Here is a 9472-nt window from a genome sequence, read left to right on the forward strand (position 1 = left end):
CCCTGGATTCTGTCCCCAGTACCATCAAATAAGTAAATAAGTGGCGAGATGGGAAAGGTGAAGGCCCGGACAGGTTCTCCCCAGGGAGCTAAAACACAGACAGGGCTTGGGCCATGCTATTGTTTCTGGCTAATTCAGTCCAGCATGGGGCGGCAGGCAGTCCCGGACCCCGCCCTGCCACCTGCAGTCATGTGTTCCCATAAAGCCTGACTGTGAACATCCTCTTCCCAAAGGCAGGTGGAACATTGCTCCTCTGCAGTACCCAGAGTCTTCCATAGATTGCTTTACCTCTTCTGGCCTTTAATCCAGTGGGGTTGAATGTTCCGATGCCCAGGGATGGAGGCTGGGGAAACTTGGGATACCATTGTCCTAAATCCCAGAGTCGGGCAGCCAAGGCCTCTCAGACTACTTGGAAAGGGAGAGGCATCACTTGACATTCCTGAGCTGCCATCGGACCTCTGCCAGGGTGTGTGGGGTGTGTGGTGGCACCCGGCCAACTCGTGTTGGAGCAGGGAAGAGCTTGAGGTTTTGAGGGGAGCCCCTTCGAAATCCTGGAATGTCACCCCCACCCCGGCCCCTGCTGGATTTTTCCTGCTATGAGTTGCCACACTGCCCTCTTGTTAGACACATCAACAACAGCATTGCCACTCCTTAGAAGTAACTGAGTGATGCCCCAGCAGGGCTCAGGAGAGCTGGGCAAGCAGGGAGTGGCCAGGCAGGGCAAGTTGAATGGAAAGTTCCAGCACGGGCATTTACCCTGCAGCAGACATACATGCTGGACCCAAGTCAGGGCTTTACGACCTGACTTTGAGTTCAGGCTCTGTTATGAGTCCTGGACACAACCTTCTGAGAAGAGAAGGGTCTGGGGAGGTGAGGACTGCAGAATGATGTGTGGGTGATTTGCAGCTAGTTTGGCCAGAGACCACAGGCTATTAGCCACCACCAAAGGTCCTCCTTAGCAGGACAGAGATTCTTAGATAAGGCCCCTTAGTAAAAAAGGATGGCGTACAAATGGCTAACAAAGGTGAAGTGATGCTTACCATTACTAATCATTGGAGAGGTTTCCAAGTCAAAACCACATGAGATGTCATCGCACACAGGTTAGAATGGCTGTCAAGAAGCCATAAGGGCTGGGCGTGGTGGCGCACGCTTGTAATCCCAGCATTTGGGAGGCTGAGACGGGAAGATCTGGGTTTGCAGCCAGCCTCAGCTACTTAGTGAGGCCCTTTGCAACTTAGTGAGACCTCGTTTTAAAATAAAGACTAAAAAATAGGGCTGGGGGTGTATCTTGGAGGTAGAATGCCCCTGGGTTCCATCCCCAGTAAACACACACACACACACACACACACACACACACACACACACAGGCTAGGCAGCTGGGCATGGTGGCACACTCTTGTCATCCCAGCATTCGGGAGGCTGAGACAGGAGGATCGCGGTTCACAGACAGCCTCAGCTACTTAGGCCATTTGCAAAACAGCGAGACCCTGTTTCAAAATAAAGAATAAAAAATAGGGCTGGGGGGTATAGCTTGGAGGTAGAATGCCCCTGGGTTCCACTTCCAGTACCGCAAAAAAAAAAAAAAAAATTAATAATTAAAAAAAGGGCTAGTCATAGCTGAGACGTAGAATGCTCCTAGGTTCAGTCCCCAGTGACGCTCCTCCCCACAGAAACCATAAAAGAGTTGGGTGTGGTGGCACAAACCTATAATCTTGGGAGTTTGAAACCGGAAGATCGGAAGAGGAAGATCGGAAGATTGCAGATTAAAGGTCAGCCTCAGCAACTTAATGAGACTCTATTTAAATAATTTTTTTTTCCAAAAGGGCGTGTCCCCCCCCCCCCGCCCCTGGCATGGTGGCGCACGCTTGTAATCCAAGCACTTGCGAGGCTGAGACAGGAGGATTGCACAGATTCTAAGACAGCCTCATCTACTTAGTGAGGCTCTCAGCAACTTAGTGAGACCCTGTTTCCAAATAAAGTATAAAATAGGTCTGGGAGTAGAGCCCAGAGGTAGAAAGCCCCTGGGTTCCACCCCCAGTACCTCAATCAATCAATCAATCAATCAATCCATAGGGCTGGGGGTATATCTCAGAGGTAGAATGTCCCTAGGTTCAAATCCTAGTACAAAAAAAAAAAAAAAAACAAAGAAGGAAGCCGGGCTTGGTGGTGCACGCTTGTAATTCCAGCATTTGGGAGGCTGAGACCAGAGGATCGCGGTTTGCGGCCGGCCTCAGCTATTTTAGCGAGGCCCTCGGCAACTTAGTGAGACCCTGTTACAAAATAAAGAATAAAAAATAGGGCAGGGAGTGTAGGTCAGAGGTCGAATGGCCCTGGGTTCCATTCCCAGACCTGCAAAAATAAATAAATAAATAAATAAATAAATAAATAAATAAACAAAACAAAGAAAGAAAAGAAACCAGAAAATACTAAGTGTTGGCTAGGATGCGTAGAAGCTAGGATGCTCTGTCGGTGGTGAAGTAAAATGGTGCAGCCAGAGCCGGGCGTGGTGGCGCACGCTTGTAATCCCCGCGTTTGGGAGGCTGAGACAGGAGGATCGCACAGGTTCGAAGCCAGCCTCAGCTACTCAGTGAGGCTCTCAGCAACTTAGTGAGACCCTGTTTCCAAATAAAATATAAAAAAGGTCTGGGAGTATAGCCCGGAGGTAGAAAGCCTCTGGATCCACCCCCAGTACCTCACATACACACACACAAAAAGGTGCAGCCACTATGGAGAACAGTATGGAGTTGCCAAATAAATAAATATTGAACTATCAGACGATCCAGCAATCCCACTTCTGAGTATACTCCCAAAAGAACAGACAGTAAGGTCCCAAAGAGGTATTGGTCCATTCACGCTGATAGCAACATTAATCACAATCACCAAGAAATGGATTGCAGCCTAAATGTCTCAATGTCTCTCCACAGATGAGTGGACAAGCAGATGTATCTCACCCTGGAACACTCCCAAGCCTTAAGAAGGGAGGGCGCCGGGCGCGGTGGCGCGCACGTGTAATCCCAGCATTCGGGAGGCTGAGACCGGAGGATCGCGGTTTGCAGACAGCCTCAGCTACTACTTAGCGAGGCCCTCTGCAACTTAGTGAGACCCGGTTTCAAAATAAAGAATAAAAACTAGGGCAGGGGGTGTAGTTCAGAGGTCAAATGCCCCTGGGTTCCATCCCCAGACCCGCAAAAAAAAAAGGGGGGGGGAGGAAATCCTGCTGTGTGTCACACACCATGGACACTGAAGACATTATTCGAAGTGAAGGGATCCTACCACAGAGAGACGACGAGGGCTCAGATTTCACTTACAGGAGGTTCCTACAGCCGGGCGTGGTGGTGCACGCTTGTGAGCCCCCAGCACTTGGGAGGCTAAGGCAGGGGAATAGCAGGTTCAAAGCCAGCAGCTGCAACTTAGGAGGCTTTCTGCAATTTAGTAAGACCATTTTCAAATAAGAAATAAAATCAGGCTGGGGGTATAACTTAGGTAGAATGCCTCTAAGTTAAATTCCCAGTCCAAATAAAAAGAGGTTCCTACAGTGGTCAATTTTTTTTTTTTTTCAATATTGGGGCATTCTACCTGTGAGCTACACCCCCAGCCCTATTTTTGATTCTTTATTTTAAAACAGGTTTTCTTGCCGGGCGTGGTGGTGCACGCTTGTAATCCTCGTGCTTGGGAGGTGGAGGCAGGAGGATCGCGCAGGTTCGAAGCCAGCCGTGCTGGCTTAGGAGACCCTGTTTCCAAAAAATAAAATAGTTCTGGGAGTGTAGCCTGGAGGTAGAAGGGATTCCAGGAATCCCAGTACCACCAAAAACAAACAAACAAACAAACAAACAAACAAACAAACAAAAACAACAGGTTTTCACTGAGTTGCAAAGGGCCTCACTAAGTAGCTGAGGCTGTCCGCAAACCACGATCCTCCTGTCTCAGTCTCCCAAATGCTGGGATTATAAGCGCGCACCACCACGCCCGGCCAGCTCAGTGGTCAAATTTCTAAGAAATAGAAAGCAGAATGGTGGCTACCAGAGTCAGGAGGAGGCGTCGTTCAGTGGGTCCAGCAGTGCCCTTTTACAAGGTGAAGAGGTTCTGCAGATCCGTTTCACAACGTGATGTGCCCAAACAGTACTGAACTGTCCACTTAAACAGGGCTAAGATCGTAAATCGTGCTGTGTGTTTTTACATGATAAAGGCAGGATTCTGCAGAGAATGTTTCATCCCATCTTCCCAGCTTGTGGGTGAGAAAAAGGCCCAGAGAGCAGTCACCTGCTTGGATGCATCGCCCCAGCAGGCCTCAGTCAGGGTGGGCTTGGTGGGTTGTAAAGTGTGACGGACACCAAAGGAGCGCCGCAGAGGCTGGAGGGTGGGCTTGGGCTCAGCATCTCTGCCCCAGACACCAGAGAGAGCTAGCCCCCGCGACTGCTGCCTCATGATGTCTGCGAGGGTCACCCACGAGAAGCCTTTGTCCAAGAGCGGGGTCGTCTGGGTCTCCTGGGACTGGAAAACCAGGCCTGAGCTACAGTGGGGTCTTGGTGAGGCGTTGCGACCCCCTGATGCTGTGTATGGTGCTGGAGGCGCTGCAGGTGCTGGAGCAGAGCTGGGACCTGTCGGTGGTGCCCATTAAGGCCTACATCCTACAGACGTACCCCACGGTGGACATCACCCACTTCAAGTACCTGCTGAAACAGGCCCTGGACACCGGCATGCGCCGCGGGCTACTTGCCGGGCCTACTGAGTCCAGGGCCAAGGGGACCACGGGAAGTTTCAGATTAGTTCCCAAGCCCAGCCAGGGAGACACCAGCTCCCTCGGCCCCGAGGGAAGCCAGGGAAGGCCAGGAGAAGAGCCCCAGTAAACCAAGCTGGGCAAATAAAAACCCTGGCGACTCTGGCCAGGTGGAGAAAGCAGCCAGGAAGCTGGCCAAGGTGAAGGAGGCTCTTCCAGGGTCAGAGCAGCTGGGCAGGAGGCCCCGAAGAAAGGCCACCAGACTGGGGATGTCAAGGCGAAGCCAGGCAAGGCCAAGAAGATGCCCCCCAAAACCAGGCAAGGCTGCCCAGGCCCTTACCAATGCCAGCGGAGTCAATGCAGAGTCAAAGACCAAAGAGTCAGGGCAGACAAGGCAATGCAGAGGCTCATGGGAAAACAAGAGCAGTCAAGAATAGAGCTGCTTCCCCAAGCCAAAGGAAGTTGGACGTCAAGGCTCCTAAAGGGAAGCTGCCTGGGGGGCCAGAGCTGAGGCAGCTGCTCCTGCTGAGGGTGAGAACGCCACGCCCCCACCTGCACACCTGGCCAGGAAGGCTGAGGCCCCGAGGCCACAAAGACGTCCACGGCACCAGCCAAAGCCTCGAACCCAGGGCCATTCTACCTCTGAGCTACACCCCCAGCCCTATTTTTTATTCTTTACTTTGAAACAGGGTCTCACTGAGTTGCAAAGGGCCTTACTAAGTAGCTGAGGCTGGCCTCGAACCTGTGATCCTCTTGTCTCAGCCTCCCAGCTTGTACTGGGATTACAAGCATGTGCCACCATGCCCACCCCCCCTTTCTTTTTTTTTTTTTTTTTGGAAACAGGGTCTTGCCAAGTTGCTGAAGGCCTTGCTAAGTCACTGAGGCTGGCCTCAAACCTGCGATCCTCCTGTCTCAGCATCCTAAATACGGGGATTATAGGCTTGCTGTGCCTGGCTTAGCTTTTCTTTATGTAGTACTAGGGAGTGGAACCCCCCCCCCCCCTGAGTATTTTACCTCTGGGCTACAACCCTAGCCTTTTTAAAATTTTCTTTTAAGATAGGGTCTAAGTTGCCCAGGTTGTCTTTGAATGTACGATCCTTCTGCCTCACCCTCCTAAGTAGCTCGGATTACGGACATGCACCACCATGTGTGGCAGGCTGAGCTTTTGACCGCATTTGTAATCCCAATACTAGGGAGGATGAGACAGGAGGATTGCAGGTTTGAGGCCAGCCTCAGCTACTAAGTGACGCCCTTCACAATTTAGTGAGACCCTGGTTTGAAATAATGACTAAAAAACAGGGTTGGGGTTGTAGCTCAGAGGTAGAATGTCCCTGGGTTCCATCCCTAGTACCGCCCAAAACAAACAAACAAACAAACAAACAAAAACTGGTCAAGGAGGGCTAAAATGATTTGTATGTGCCAAAGGCCCAAGTGAATTATCTAGAAAATTCACTTCAGAAGAACAACTGTTTGCTAGGAGTGGTCAACTCATGGGTGAACTGAGGTGAGTGGGTCTTAAAATAAAACTAAGACGGGCTCAGTGTAGAGTGCTTGGCCTGGCACGCTCCAGGCTCTGAGTCTGATCTCCAGTAACGATGACAACAAGAAGTTGGGCGTGGTGGCACACACCTGTAATCCCAGGACTTGGGAGGCTGAGACAGGAGGATCGCAGGTTCGAAGCCAGCCCCAGCCACTTAGCGAGGCTCTCGGCAACTTAGTGAGACCCTGTTTCCAAATAAAAAATAAAAAGCGCTGGCAGTGTAGCTCAGAAGTAGAACACCCCTGGATTCGATTCTCATACAACAAAAAGCTCGCCTGCCTCTGGCCTCTGGGTGGAAGTACTGAGCCTCAGCCCACCAGCCTCTTGTAGCTCAAAGGTAGAATGCCCCTGGGCTTAGTCCCTCGGCATCACTGAATAAATAAATGAATAAATAAATAAAATACAATAAAACAGAAAGCATCCTCTAACCCCCCCCCCAAAAAAAAAAAGCCTGATAACACCTGTGTGGCTGATGTCAGCTGACCCTGCCTAGCCAACTCCAAGAGCCACGGCCTTGGGCTTCCCCAGAGCAGGGACCAGGGCAGCCATAATAAAATAAAACTGAGATCGAAAGTCTAGCCCTGCCACAAATGAGCCTCGGCTTCTGCATCTTGCTTTTTAAGGGTGGGACCCAGGGTCTAGAGCACGCTGGGCAAGCGCTCTATGGCCGAGCTTCTGCAGCCCTTAGGATAGGCGGGAACTCCAGGCACTGTGGGGCCTCGTGAAAGGCCTCCAGGAGGCTGCTGAACACCAGGCCCTCGGGCCGCGCTCACTACTCCTATCCTGGGGCCACCGTGGCTTCCTCTTAACCTCCAGGTGCTTCAGCCTGCTTATGGGCAATGTGGCGAAAATAACACTTCCTGGGTGTCTTTGAGGTTGAAATGGATTCGCTAATAAATTAACTTACTTATTAATTTTGCAGTACTGGGGATGGAACCCAGGGGCATTCTACCTCTGAGCTACTATGTATTCTTCTTTTTATTTTTATTTTTTTGGTGGTGCTGGGGTTCCTGGAATCCCTTCTATCTCCGGGCTACACTCCCAGGTCTATTTTTATTTTTGGAAACAGGGTCTCCTAAGCCAGCGCGGCTGGCTTCGAACCTGCGCAATCCTCCTGTCTCTGCCTTCCAAGCGCGGGGATTACAAGCGTGCGCCACCACGCCCGGCCTGTATTATTCTTTATTAATTTTTATTTTGCAGGTCTGGGGATAGAACCCAGGTGCATTCAACCTCCGAGCTACAGCCCTTGCCCCCCCCTTTTTTTAATTCTTTATTTTGAAACAGGGTCTCACTGAGTTGCAGAGGGTCTAAGTAGCTGAGGCTGTCCGCGAACTGTGATCCTCTGGTCTCAGCCTCTCAAATACTGGGATTACAAGCATGCGCCACCATGCCCAGCTTTATTCTTTATTTTGAAACAGGATCTCACTGAATTGCAAAGGGCCTAAGTAGTTGTGGCTGTCCTCAAACCACCATCCTCCTGTCTCAGCCTCCCAAATGCTGGGATTACAAGCATGCACCACCATGCCCAGCTGGATTCATTTATTTATTTATGTATTTATTTTTTTGGGTGGTATTGGGGGTGGGACCCAGGGGCTTTTTTCTACCTCCGGGCTATACTCCCAGACCTATTTTATACTTTATTTGGAAACAGGATATCACTAAGTTGCTGAGAGCCTCACTTAAGTAGCTGAGGCTGGCTTTGAACCTGTGCGATCCTCCTGTCTCAGCCTCCCAAGCACTGGGATTACAAGCGTGCGACACCACGCCCGGCTGGATTCATTAATTTAAAGGGCCTAGAACCAGCCCTCCCAGATGCTGTTCCAGGGACTAAGGCCAGCATGTTTGTCTCGTGGGTACCCCTGTTGTCTGCAATGTCCCCACCTGCAGCCTGGCATCAGGCAATGGTACTTCGAGGCGAGCAGAGCTAGACTGGGTGATGGAGCCTTGGCTGGGCTTCTGGAATGCTCCCCTTGTCTCCTTGGTCCTGGGTGTGGGTGAGACACGGGCACAGAAGCTGGGGGCAGGAAGACATGGCCCTCAGGCCTTCCTCCGTCCTTCTCCCCCCAGATTAGCAGGGGCCGACGCAGAGCTGCTATTCAGGAGGAGGAGGCTGCTATTCAGGAGAGGATGCTGGGGTCAGCCCCGTACCATGGCAGCCCGGAATGCAAAAACAAAACAAAACCAAAAAAAAGCAAAAAACAATAAAAAACCGACTTTTTATTGGCAGTGTCCAGCACAAGCCGTCTCTGGTATTGGTTGAGTCAATGAGTGAATGTTTGTTACAGAAAGCCTGGCCAGTGATATCTATGGAGACACCGAGGGATGACGGTGGAGTGGAGAGGAGGGTGGGGGCACAATGGGGGGAGAGGAGGCAGGACAGCCCTAGAAAAGCTGACTGGTGGGGGAGGGGAGGTGGGGGTCCCTGACAGAGCCCTGGCCAGCCCACAGTGGTCCTGCCCTGCCCCTGGGCCTCAGGCCAACAGGGCGAGGTGCCACTGGCCCCAGCAGATGCTGACCCGACTCAGAAGCTGCCACGCCCTACTGCCAAGAAGGTGGGGAGGGGGTCAGGCACAGGGCACCTCCTCAGCCCCACTCCCGGGCCTCAGAGTCCCTGGCCACCTGCGCCTTCTTCCAGCTGTGATTGCTGTCCCCGCTAAGAATCAACCTAAGCCCTGGGCCGGTGAGTCTGGCGCTCCCATAGTTCCCATCCATGCTGGGGGCAGACATCACCAATCAATCCTGCCAGCCTCGATGCTTTGACTCTGCACTAGACAGGAGCGGGCCATCTCTGAGCATCAGGAGACCCAGAGGAAGGAGTGGCCCAAACCACAGCAGTGAGGCAGCCAGTGGCCCCAGGGTTCTCCCCGATGGCAGCCGCTCCTCCCTGGTGTCCCAGAGCCCACAGAACGCTAATGGAGGACTCCAATGGTCTTCCTTACAGCAAGGAAGTGGGGGTGGAGGGTGGCTTTGGGATTTGGGTTTAATCCCAAGCACGAGGGCGGGCAAGGAGAGGATTTGGTTTCATTCCTGCAGATACCCAAGCCCTGGCCAGAGCCCCAGGGCGCAGGAGTGAAGGCCAGCAGCTGCCCAGCCCCTACCAACAAAGCCTTCCTTTATTAAATAGAGATCGTGTTACATTCCACTCCAAGAAAGAACACGGGGGCACGGTGAGGGACGCGTTCAGGTTGGCTCCCCAGCCCCCGGGCCAAGGGGCT

The sequence above is a fragment of the Muscardinus avellanarius genome (genome assembly GCF_963383645.1).
Source record: "Muscardinus avellanarius genome assembly, chromosome: 1".
Taxonomy (NCBI): domain Eukaryota; kingdom Metazoa; phylum Chordata; class Mammalia; order Rodentia; family Gliridae; genus Muscardinus; species Muscardinus avellanarius.